At 38.7% G+C, this 12,452-nt stretch overlaps 1 pseudogene; it reads left to right on the top strand.

The window, feature by feature from the left end:
• Positions 1–12,107, top strand: part of LOC132519110 (cytosolic beta-glucosidase-like) — a 149,665-nt pseudogene extending 137,558 nt beyond the window's left edge.
• The last annotated feature ends 345 nt before the right edge of the window (positions 12,108–12,452 follow it).

The following is a 12,452-nucleotide window of genomic DNA, read 5'->3' as shown; positions in this document are numbered from 1 at the left end:
CTGATTTTAGTGGGTTTGGGATGAGGCTAACAAACTTTTTTAAAGCCATGCCCCAAGATCTAACTGGTTTAGGTGGTCAGAGTCAACATTTTGAGAAAATTCCTTGGTGGACTGGTAATCATTTTGACATTTGTTTTGGCTCCATGTCTTTATATTGTCTTGCTTTTTTCCATATGCAGCAACAAATTAATGCAAAAAGAAGATACTCCATGAGCCTCTGTGAACACTCCCCAAGACCTCTCCCCAACTCTGGTGTCTGTCTGAGACCTGTTCCCATTCCAGTTCAATAACCTTGAATCGGAGGTGGTTTTGCATCCTGTCTTTTGGACTTGTTATGACATTGACTTAGCCACATAGTATTTAAGGTTTCGACTCAGACCCACTCTCCTAGTTTTTTCCACATCTCGGAAAGGATTTGCTGCTCGAGAAGTAAATCTCAGGATGCACCTGCTCAACTAACATCACACGAGTTTGAGAGCTTGGACATCAGAAACTCAGGGCTTTACGGGGGTCTTAGAACTGCTTCTCAGGGCTCAGGGAAGAAGGAAGCCAGGCAATGACTTGGAGATGTCACCCTGGAGCAAAGAAAGGAGTCTGTCAACTGATGTAAAGAGCCCTGCCTTCAGATTTATACAGTCTGTAGCTGTCCCTTTGTCTTTACAGTCACCTTTCTCAGACTGAATATTGTCCCTGTGACTCCCTTTTCCCTTTTACACTGTTGCAGATGTTCATTAAACCCAATTTCTACTTTATCAAAATGTTTGGGATGGGGGAGAGGGCACATCAAAGTGTATTTTTACTTTGGCTTCTATATTCTTCTAAGGGGTGGCCAGAGGAAAGGAACAGAAACTCACCATGGGCTAGGTATTGTGCTGGGGTCCACACTATCCTGTTTCGTCTTTACAACAGTCCTAGGAGTAAGAATTAGTGTCTCCACTGTACTCAGGAGAAATGAGAGGCCCCTTCAGCTAGTGACTGCTGGACCTGGGGTGCAAACCCAATCTTGCAGAGGTTTCTTTTTCAAAAGATATTCCAAGTTGGTCTCTATGATGTAAACATAATGAACATGGTTATCTTATAGTCTGTCTGACAATTCTAATAACTGAGATCATTCTGGGTTTGTTTCTTTTTGTCTGTTGATTCTGGTGATTTTTTTTATGTCATTATTTTCCAGCAGTCTGTATGGTCATACATGTGCCGATGATTATACTTTAAAATGTTTGTAATAATAATTTGAGGTTTAGAATATAGGTATCTCCCTTTAGAAAGAATTTGAATGTGTATCTTCCCAGTATCTGGGTACTGTTAGTCTGGGGTCACCTCAATCCAAGATCCAGACTTAACATTTTCTGAACCACCATGTGACTTAAGACTTTACAGTGACTGGTTTGCTTCTGGCTCACACTTACACTCAGGGTTTAGTCTTTTGGGATCTTAGTTTTCTGAGTGTGGGGTCTCATAGTAGATTTCTTTGACACTTATTCTCACCCCAGAAAATAGAAAAAGTTTCTGATTTCCTAAGACTGGAAAATTCCATCAGGCAAAAGTAGCTGCCATGCCCACGAATCTCAGTTCCCACTTCCTGCTTTGGCCTGTTAATTCCCTATGAAATTAACAGCTTTCCATTGTTTTGAAAATATGTTTAAAAAATTTTAGTCAGCATGTTTACTTATTTTCATTACTTGATTGAATAGTGTAATCTGCCATTACCTGAACACAGAAATCTAGGGGCTTATAATTTCCTTTTTTTAACATCTTTATTGGAGTATAATTGCTTGGCAAGGTTGTGTTAGTTTCTGCTGTATAACAAAGTGAATCAGCTATATGAATATATATATATCCCCATATCCCCTCCCTCTTGTGTCTCCCTCCCACCCTCCCTATCCCACCCCTCTAGGTGATCACAAAGCACCGAGCTGATCTCCCTGTGCTATGCAGCTGCTTCCCACTAGCTATCTATTTTACATTTGGTAGTGTATATATGTCCATGCCACTCTCTCACCTCGTCCAGCTTACCCTTCCCCCTCCCCATGTCCTCAAGTCCATTCTCTACGTCTGCCTCTTTATTTCTGTCCTACCCCTAGGTTCTTCAGAACCATTTTTTTTCTTTTAGATTCCATATATATATGTTGGCGTATGGTATTTGTTTTTCTCTTTCAGACTTACTTCACTCTGTATGACAGATTCTAGGTCCATCCACCTCACCACAAAAAACTCAATTTCGTTTCTTTTTATGGCTGAGTAATATTCCATTGTATATATGTGCCACATCTTCTTTATCCATTCATCTCTCGATGGACACTTAGGTTGCTTCAGTGTCCTGGCTATTGTAAATAGTGCTGCAATGAACATTGTGGTAGATGACTCTTTGAATTATGGTTTTCTTTGGGTATATGTCCAGTAGTGGGATTGCTGGATCCTATGGTAGTTCTACTTTTAGTTTTTTCAGGAACCTACATACTGTTCTCCATAGTGGCTGTATCAATTTACATTCCCACCAACAGTGCAGGAGGTTACCCTATTCTCCACACCCTCTCCAGCATTTATTCTTTGTAGACTTTTTGATGATGGCCATTTTGACCAGTGTGAGGTGATACCTCTTGTAGTTTTGATTTGCATTTCTCTAATGATTAGTGATGCTGAGCATCCTTTCATGTGTCTGTTGGCAATCTGTGTATCTTCTTTGGAGAAATGTCTACTTAGGTCCTCTGCCCACTATTGGATTGGTTGTTTGTTTTATTGATATTGAGCTGCATGAGCTGCTTGTATATTTTGGAGATAAATCGTTTGTCAGTTGCTTCATTTGCAAATATTTTCTCCCATTACGAGGGTTGTCTTTTCATCTTGTTTATGGTTTCCTTTGCTGGGCAAAAGCTTTTAAGTTTCATTAGGTCCCATTTGTTTATTTTTATTTCCATTTCTCTAGGAGGTGGGTCAAAAGGGATCTTGCTGTGATTTATGTCACAGAGTCTTCTGCCTATGTTTTCCTCTAAGAGTTTTATACTGTCTGGTCTTACATTTAGGTCTTTAATCCATTTTGAGTTTATTTTTGTATGTGGTGTTAGGGAGTGTTTTAATTTCATTCTTTTACATGTAGCTGTGCAGTTTTCCCAGCACCACTTATTGAAGAGTCTGTCTTTTCTTCATTGTATATTCTTGCCTCCTTTAACAAAGATAAGGTGACCATATGTGTGTGGGTTTATCTCTGGGCTTTCTATCCTGTTCCATTGATCTATATTTCTGTTTTTGTGCCAGCACCATACTGTCTTGATTACTGTAGCTTTGTAGTAAAGTCTGAAGTCAGGGTGCCTGATTGCTCCAGCTCTGTTTTTCTTTCTCAAGATTGCTTTAGCTATTTGGGGTCTTTTGTGTTTCCACAAATTGTGAAATGTTTTGTTCTAGTTTTGTGAAAACTGCCATTAGTAGTTTGATAGGGATTGCATTGAATCTGTAGATTTCTTTGGGTAGTATAGTCATTTTCACAATGTTGATTCTTCCAATCCAAGAACGTTGTATACCTCTTCATCTGTTTGTATCATCTTTAATTTCTTTCATCAGTGTCTTATAGTTTTCTGCAAACAGGTCTTTTTTCTCCTTAGGTAGGTTTATTCCTAGATATTTTATTCTTTTTTGTTTCAATGGTAAATGGGATTGTTTCCTAATTTCTCTTTCAGATTTTTCATCATTAGTGTATAGGAATGCAAGAGATTTCTGTGCATTAGTTTTGTGTCCTGCTCCTCTGCTAATTTCATTGATTAGCTCTAGTAGTTTTCTGGTAGCATCTTTAGGATTCTCTATGTATAGTATCACGTCATCTGCAAACAGTGACAGCTTTACTTCTTCTTTTCCAATTTGGATTCCTTTTATTTCTTTTTCTTCTCTGATTGCTGTGGCTAAAACTTCCAAAACAATGTTGAATAATAGTGGTGAGAGTGTAAAACCTTGTCTTGTTCCTGATCTTAGTAGAAATGCTTTCAATTTTTCACCTTTGAGAATGATGTTGGCTGTGGGTTTGTCATATATGGCCTTTATTATGGTGAGGTAGTTTCCCTCTCTGCCCACTTTCTGGAGAGTTTTTAGCATAAATGGGTGTTGAATTTTGTCAAAAGGTTTTACTGCATCTATTGAGATGATCATATGGTTTTTCTCCTTCAATTTGTTAATGTGCTGTATTATATTGATTTGCATGTATTGAAGAATCCTTGCATTCCTGGGGTAAACCACTAGATCATGGTGTGTGATCGTTTAATGTGCTGTTGGATTCTTTTTGCTCATATTTTGTTCAGGATTTTTGCATGTATGTTCATCAGTGATATTGGACTGTAACTTTTTTTTTGCGGTATCTTTGTCTGGTTTTGGTGTCAGGGTGATGGTAGCCTTGTAGAATGAGTTTGGGAGTGTTCCTCTGTCTACTATATTTTGGAAGAGTTTGAGAAAGATAGGTGTTAGCTCTTCTCTAAATGTTTGACAGAATTCACCTGTGAAGCCATCTGGTCCTGGACTTTTGTTTGTTGGAAGATTTTTTTTTTTTTTCGTTATGCGGGCCTCTCACTGTTGTGGCCTCTCCCGTTGCCGAGCACAGGCTCCGGACGCGCAGGCTCAGCAGCCATGGCTCATGGGCCCAGCCACTCCACAGCATGTGGGATCCTCCCGGACCGGGGCATGAATCCGTGTCCCCTGCATCGGCAGGCGGACTCTCCACCACTGCGCCACCAGGAAAGCCCCGCTGAAAGATTTTTAATCACAGTTTCCTTTTCAGTGATTGGTCTGTTAATATTTTCTATTTCTTCCTGGTTCAGTTTCAGAAGGTTGTGCTTTTCTACGAATTTGTCCATTTCTTCCAGGTTGTCCATTTTATTGGCATATAATTGCTTGTAGTAGTCTCTCATGATCCTTTGTGTTTCTGCAGTGTCAGTTGTTACTTCTCCTTTTTCATTTCTAATTCTGTTGATTTGAGTCTTCTCCCTTTTTTTCTTGATGAGTCTGGCTAATGGTTTATCAAGTTTGTTTATCTTCTTAAAGAACCAGCTTGTAGTTTTATTGATCTTTGTTTTTGTTTCCTTCATTTGTTTTTCATTTATTTCTGATCTGATTTTTATGACTTCTTTCCTTCTGCTAACTTTGGGATTTTTTTGTTCTTCTTTCTCTAATTGCTTAAGATGTAAGGTTAGGTTGTTTATTTGAGATTTGCTTGTTTTTTGAGGTAGGATTGTATTGCTATAAACTTCCCTCTTAGAACTGCCTTTGCTGCATCCCATAGGTTTTGGGTCATTGTGTTTTCATTCTCATTTGTTTCTAGGTATTTTTTGATTTCCTCTTTGATTTCTTCAGTGATCTCTTAGTTATTTAGTAGTGTATTGTTTAGTCCCCATATGTTTGTATTTTTTACAGTTGTTTTCCTGTATTTGATATCTCGTCTCATATTGTTGTGGTCAGAAAAAATACTTGATACAATTTCAGTTTTCTTAAATTTACCAAGGTTTGATTTGTGACCCAGGATACGAGCTATCCTGGAGAATATTCCATGAGCACTTGAGAAGAATGTGTATTCTGTTGTTGTTAGATGGAATGTCCTATAAATATCAATTAAGTCCATCTTGTTTAATGTGTCATTTAAATCTTATTATAATTTTATTAAAATAATAAAATTATTTTAATTTTGGATGATCTGTCCATTAGTGAAAATGGGGTGTTAAAATCCCCTACTATTATTGTGTTACTGTCGATTTCCCCTTTCATGGCTGTTAGCATTTGCCTTATGTATTGAGGTGCTCCTATGTTGGGTGCAAAAATATTTATAATTGTTATATCTTCTTCTTGGATTGATCCTTTGATCATTATGTAGTGTCCTCTTTGTCTCTTGTAATAGTCTTTATTTTGAAATTTATCTTGTCTGATATGAGAATTGCTAATCCAGCTTTCTTTTAATTTCCATTTACATGGAATATCTTTTTCCATCCCCTCACTTTCAGTCTGTATGTGTCCCTAGGTCTGAATTGGGTCTCCTGTAGACAGCATATGTACAGGTCTTTTTTTTGTAACCATTTGGCCAGTCTATGTCTTTTGGTTGGAGCGTTTAATGCATTTACATTTAAGGTAGCTATCTATATGTATTTTCCTATTACCATTTCTTAATTGTTTTGGGTTTGTTATTGTAGGTCTTTTCCTTCTCTTGTGTTTCCTGCCTAGAGAAATTTCTTTAGCATTTATTGTAAAGCTGGTTTGGTGGTGCTTAATTCTCTTAAGTTTTGCTTGTCTGTAAAGATTTTAGTTTCTCTGCCAAATCTGAATGAGATCCTTTGTGGGTAGAGTAATCTTGGTGGTAGGTTTTTCCCTTTTATCACTTTAAATATGTCTTGCCACTCCTTTCTGGCTTGCAGAGTTTCTGCTGAAAGATTAGCTGTTAACCTTATGCTGATTCCGTTGTATGTTATTTGTTGCTTTTCCCTTGCTGCTTTTAATATTTATTCTTTGTATTCAATTTTTGATAGTTTGATTAATATATATTTTGGCATGTTTCTCCTTGGATTTATCCTTTATGGGACTCTCTGCACTTCCTGGACTTGATTGACTATTTCCTTTCCCATGTTAGGGAAGCTTTTGACTATAACCTCTTCAAATATTTTCTCAGACACTTTCTTTTTCTCTTCCTCTTCTGGGACCCTTATAATTTGAATGTTGGTGTGTTTAATGTTGTCCCAGAGGTCTCTGAGACTGTCCTCAATTCTTTTCATTCTTTTTTCTTTATTCTGCTCTGTGGTAGTTATTTCCACTATTTTATCTTCCAGGTCACTTATCCATTCTGCTACCTCAGATATTCTACTATTGAGTCCTTCTAGAGAATTTTTAATTTCAATAATTGTGTTCTTCATCATTGTTTGTTTGCTCTTTAGTTCTTCTAGGTCCTTGTTAACCGTTTCTTTATTTTCTTCATTGTGTTTCTGAGATTTTGGATCATCTTTACTATCATTACTCTGAATTCTTTTTCAGGTAGACTGCCTATTTCCTCTTCATTTGTTTGATGTGGTGGGTTTTTACCTTGTTCCTTCATCTGCTACATATTTCTTTGTCTTCTCATTTTGTTGAACTTATTGTGTTTGGGGTCTCCTTTTTCCAGGCTGCACATTCGTAGTTCCCATTTTTTTTTTTTGTCTGCCCCCTGTGGGTGAAGTTGATTCGCTGGCTTGTGTAGCCTTCCTGGTGGAGAGGACTGGTGCCTGTGTTCTGGTGGTTGGGGCCTGGATCTTGTCTTACTGGTGGGCAGGGCCATGTCCAGTGGTGTGTTTTGGGGGTGTCTTTGAACTTAGTATGATTTTAGGCAGTCTCTCTGCTAATGGGTGGGATTGTGTTCCTGTCTTGCTAGTTGTTCGGCATGGGGCGTCCAGCACTGGAGCTTCTTGTTGGTTGGGTGGATCTGGGTCTTACCATTGAGACGAAGATCTCTGGCAGAGCTCTTGCTGATTGATATTACTTGGGGCCCGGAGGTCTCTGATGGTACAAAGTCTGGAACTTGGCTCTCCCACCTCAGAGGCTCAGGCCTGATACCAGGCCAGAGCACCAAGACCTTGTCAGCCACACAGCTCTTATGCTGTAACCTCAGAGCCAGAACAGTACCCAGCACATAGGAGACAGTTAATGAACATTTGTTCAATGAATAAGTGAACTGTCTTGGTAAATATCTGCAGTGACCTGAACTTGAAGGCCTGACTGTTGCCTTTCTCTGGATGAGAAGTTTAGATTTATTCTCTTGGGCACAAAACAGTTGAACCTAAAATGGTCTGATGAAAACATGTTTCTACTCAACCAAGAAATGCCTTTAAAAGGAGCAGCACAGAGATGTCTCAGGAGGAAAGTAGTCTCGCAGTCAGGTCACTCCCAGGCCCTGCCTGGTGTCCAACTCACCCCCAGGGTCATAACTTAAGGGCCTATAATTTTTCTTCTTATCCATTCTTGGTGCTTTATCTCTCTCTCTCTCTCTCTCTCTCTCTCTCTCTCTTTTTTTTTTGTGAGGTGCTGCCTTTTACACTGTCCTGGGCCTTTCCACTGTTTCGTGTCCTGGCAGCTTGGGTCTGTGGATTAGTGGTATGTTTTATAGCTTCATAGTTATGTCACATTCATGGATGTCTTACATACGTTCTAGGCAATCTTGAAAACACAGATTATCTATGTTTATAAACTGTGTGGAAATAAATCCCACTGATGCTGAGTGCCCGATTTCTAGCCCTTTCTAACATGATAGACAGAGGCATAATCACGATACCTCGTTAAGTCAGTAAATTGAGAGGAATTTGCCCAATACCATGAAATAAGGTGTTTCTGAAATGTGTGTGTTCATATGTGTGTGTGTAGTAAAGAATTTGGTTTTGCCCAAAGCATGGATTGGCCTTTGCCCTTAGCTTCTGGGAGAAAAAAATCTATTACAACCTGATGAATGTCCTTGTTTAGGGTGAGTGCCAGTCACATTAGGAAGACCAATCATGTGACTGAGTGAGGGACTCTGGGTCACACGGTGTCACTTGACCTGGGGATTGAGACATCCACATGGGCAATCAATCAGTCATGCCAATGTAACAAAGTCCCTATAAAAACTGGACACCGAAGCTCACGTGACCTTCTCTGGTTGGCGATACTCTGTGTGTGTTGTCACATGTCAACACCAGGAGGACAACTTGTCCTGACTCCTAGGGAAAAAGACAATGTAAACTTTATGTTTGAAGATATCAATTTCTGACCTATGTGTCTTTTCCTTTGGCTTATATTATTATGTATCCTTTGCTGTAATACACCATAACTGTGACTATAAGAGGTTTCTGTGAGTTCTGAGAGTTCTTCTAGCAAATTATTGAAACTGAGCATGGTTTTGGGAACCCCTTGAACTTGAAGTTGGTGTCAGCAGTGAGAACAGTCTAGTGAAGGACTGTTTCCTCAACCTTTTCAGTTTGGCCAACACAGGGCAGTAAGTGTATGTGTACATGCATAAGTATGTGTGTGTGTATGTGTGTGTGTATAGTACAACACTGGCATAGATTTCTTATAATGAGAACAGCTGAAGGCTATAATATATTAACAAATCTTAGATATTTTTCTCCTTGCATCTTTAAATTCAACCTGCTGACTGTGAGATCTTTCCTACTGGCCTTTTATTCCAAAACCAAACTCTGACCCCGGTATGGGTATCGTATTCATCCCCGTGTACTTTGTACCCATCTGCAGTTCCTGTCAGTCTGGGTTTACTTTGCCTGCAACTCTGCTTAAAGAAAGAGAGTGAATTCACAGAAATGTTTTTTCCCTACTAAGATTTGGGACCCCATAAATCATGGTGACAAGAAATATGATGATGGTCTCTTTCTGTTCTTGAGGAGGTAGGAACAGGAGAAGCATTCAGGTTCCGATACGGTTTTGTAATTTTTACCAGTGGTAGCACCATCAGAAGGATTCCAGCAGGCTAGCTCTTCAGCCCTAACCAGGTAATTCTCTACTTGAGTGTTCCTGCAATGAAAATGCAGAGACATCCACCAGTGTCACTCAGGCCGTTTAGTACCTGCTGCGGAACTCCTGGCAGTTAACAGTGAAATTGTCAGGATTTCCTTTTTGCTCCCTTCCAAGCAGGCAGGGCATTGTTTTTATCTCCTGGTTTAGCACATGAATCAATCTTTTTGTACATGATTGGTGGCACTGTGCATGTTTTCAGAAACTGTCTGGCTTTATACCTGGCAGACTGCCTTGTTGAGAAGTAGTTCTGCAAGTGAGAAAGAAGATATGCAGATTTTCACATGTCCCCACATTGAATTATAAGGCAGTCAAAAAAGATTGCCATTTTATGGCCTGGTATTTGGTTTTAGTCATTTTCATTCTTAGATATATTCCTTCCAGAAATTAAATTTAAAAAGATTATTTAAAAATATTTGTATTTTGCAGATTGTGGTTGACAAGAGAGGGGAGGAGACATGTGACAAGGTGGTCAAGTGGGAGGAGAAGGCATACCTAGTAAGTGGTTTAACTCTTGTAAAGCTTGATGTGCTTGAATGGTATATATTTCATTTTCCAATAATACTTTATTTAAAAAGAGTCAATCCAGGTTGGTTTAATTCCTGCCTTGAGGCCATTCACAGGGCATTCTCTAAGTAAAGCACTTTGTATGCCTCCATGCACAAAGGTAGAGGGGTTATGCATCAATTAACCTGTCAGAAAACCTTTGTCAATGGACTATCCATAGTAAAAAAAAATAATAATTCCATTTTTCTATAGAATATCCATACTAATAAAAAACATTCCATTTGTCTATGGACTATCCATAGTTAAAAAAAATTCTAAGATTTGGCAATCAACACATGTGTAATAGTATATGGGTATAGTAATTTTGAGAGACCTGAAAAATGCAGATTTATAACAGAAAAAATTAAAAAGTGGATCTTGGTTTGCTGAAGCTAGAAGAGTCATTTACGTTGAAAGAAAGCCCCAGTAAAATTAAAATTTGATTTATTATATAAATGTTCATTTTCACCTAACTTATTTAGGATTATGTCTACCTTATAAAGAAAACTTGCCTTTGAATTTAATTTCTGCACCATGAAACAGAGTTAAGTACATCCCATAGATAAGGTTTACTTGCTATGGTTTTATAAAAAGAAAATGCTCAATGCAAAGATTCACACAACCTAAAGGTTTTGCCAAACTGAAAATGCTAATTAAAAAATGAGCTCAATTCCCTGACTAAAAGAAAGAAATCAGTGTAAAACTACTTAAAGAATTCTCCACACTTTGGTGTCTTAATATGGAGTCCACGGATGGTGTCTGGGGCATCCACAGATGAAATTATATAGAATATTGTGTTTGTGCATATGTATGTGCATTTGGAGGGGAGGTGGTCTAGTGCTTTGTCTCTTAGGGCTTAAGCACTACTCTGAGTTTAGATGTGGGGCAGAGAAGATGCTGTGGCATTTCTGTGCCTACTCAGTCTAGGATAAAGGCACAGCCAGAACCCTGTGCTGCTCCTTTTCATTTTGGAGATTCTATTTCCAGAATTATAAGATATACCTCAGTTTGGTCACAAAGTAAGTACTGGGTCTTCCTCAGCTGTGCTGCTATCACTTTTTTCTAATTTACCAATGGGCTTTCTAGATTATCTTGAAGTTGTATTTAGAATCTGGGTAGTATTTTTACTGAATACATTTCTAAGGTATTAGGGAGAAACTCTGTGTGTGTGTGTTTCTTCGTGTCTGAAGAATAGTAGGTGTTGAAAAGATGTGTACTGAGTAAAAGACAATGAATAAAATGAATGTCAAAATGAATGAATAACCAAATATTTAGAATTGTGTAATTTAACTTCTTTTTTTAGTGTCATAATTTATTTATTCATTTATTTACAATTTTAATAAAAATTAATTGGGGCCTATTATATTCTTGGACCTTGGATGAAATTCAGAGATTAAAGAGCTCCTCAATCTAAAGAAGGGGGGGGACAACAAATAAAAAGGCATGTAAATTAACTTCTTGAATGAAGCCCTTGCTTGGTTAAAACAGGAAATTTAAAAAGGGGATTGAGGGGCTTCCCTGGTGGCACAGTGGTTGAGAGTTCGCCTGCCGATGCAGGCGACACAGGTTCATGCCCCGGTCCAGGAAGATCCCTCATGCCGTGGAGCGGCTAGGCCAGTGAGCCATGGCCGCTGAGCCTGCACGTTCGGAGCCTGTGCTCCGCAACGGGAGAGGCCACAACAGTGAGAGGCCCGCATACCGCAAAATAAAATAAAATAAAATAAATAAAAAGGGGATTGAGACAAGGCTTTTTCTGTTCCCACTGTGATCCTCTGCAGGAGAAAGACACCCATCCACACTGGTCATCAATGATTTTGTGTTCTCATAAAACCTTTGGGGAAATGGTAATTTTTTGTTTTTGTAATTTTAGCTATCCAACTTGATAAAGTCAGTCTTCAAATATATTGTGCTTGGTCTTTTCTGGATAACTTGAGTGGACGCATGGGTGCAGCAGCCGGTTTGGTCTCTTCCACGTTGATTTTGAAGATCCAGCAAGACCCCGAGTGCCTCACATGTCAGCCAAGGAGTATGCTAAGATTATCTGAAACAATGGCCTAGAGGGACCTCTGTAGGAAGGGTGGCTGGGCAATTTCACCTGGAGAAGGGGCCTCTGCTCTCGGAAAGGAAATCTGCTTTGCTAGATCCTTCAGACATCCTCAAGTTGCCTTTGTAATAAATAGATCCTACCAGCTGATCCTTGATCATGAAGTCTGAATATATAATGTCTGGGGATGTATTTAATGATGACTTTTACTCTATTTGTATTTGATCAATGAAGCTTTTTAAAAAAATAGAATAGAAAACCACTGCAATTGATTTTTATATTAAGAAATCAGATGGACTTGGAAACTTCGATTTAAGTCCTTAGAATTTTTCTAGAAAAAATAATGCAAAATTTATAAACACAGTGTGCTCAT

The sequence above is a fragment of the Lagenorhynchus albirostris genome, chromosome 4, assembly GCF_949774975.1.
Source record: "Lagenorhynchus albirostris chromosome 4, mLagAlb1.1, whole genome shotgun sequence".
In the NCBI taxonomy this organism is placed as follows: Eukaryota; Metazoa; Chordata; class Mammalia; order Artiodactyla; family Delphinidae; genus Lagenorhynchus; species Lagenorhynchus albirostris.
The sequence above is the reverse complement of the archived record's forward strand: the minus strand, read 5'-3'. Positions and strand labels throughout refer to the sequence as shown.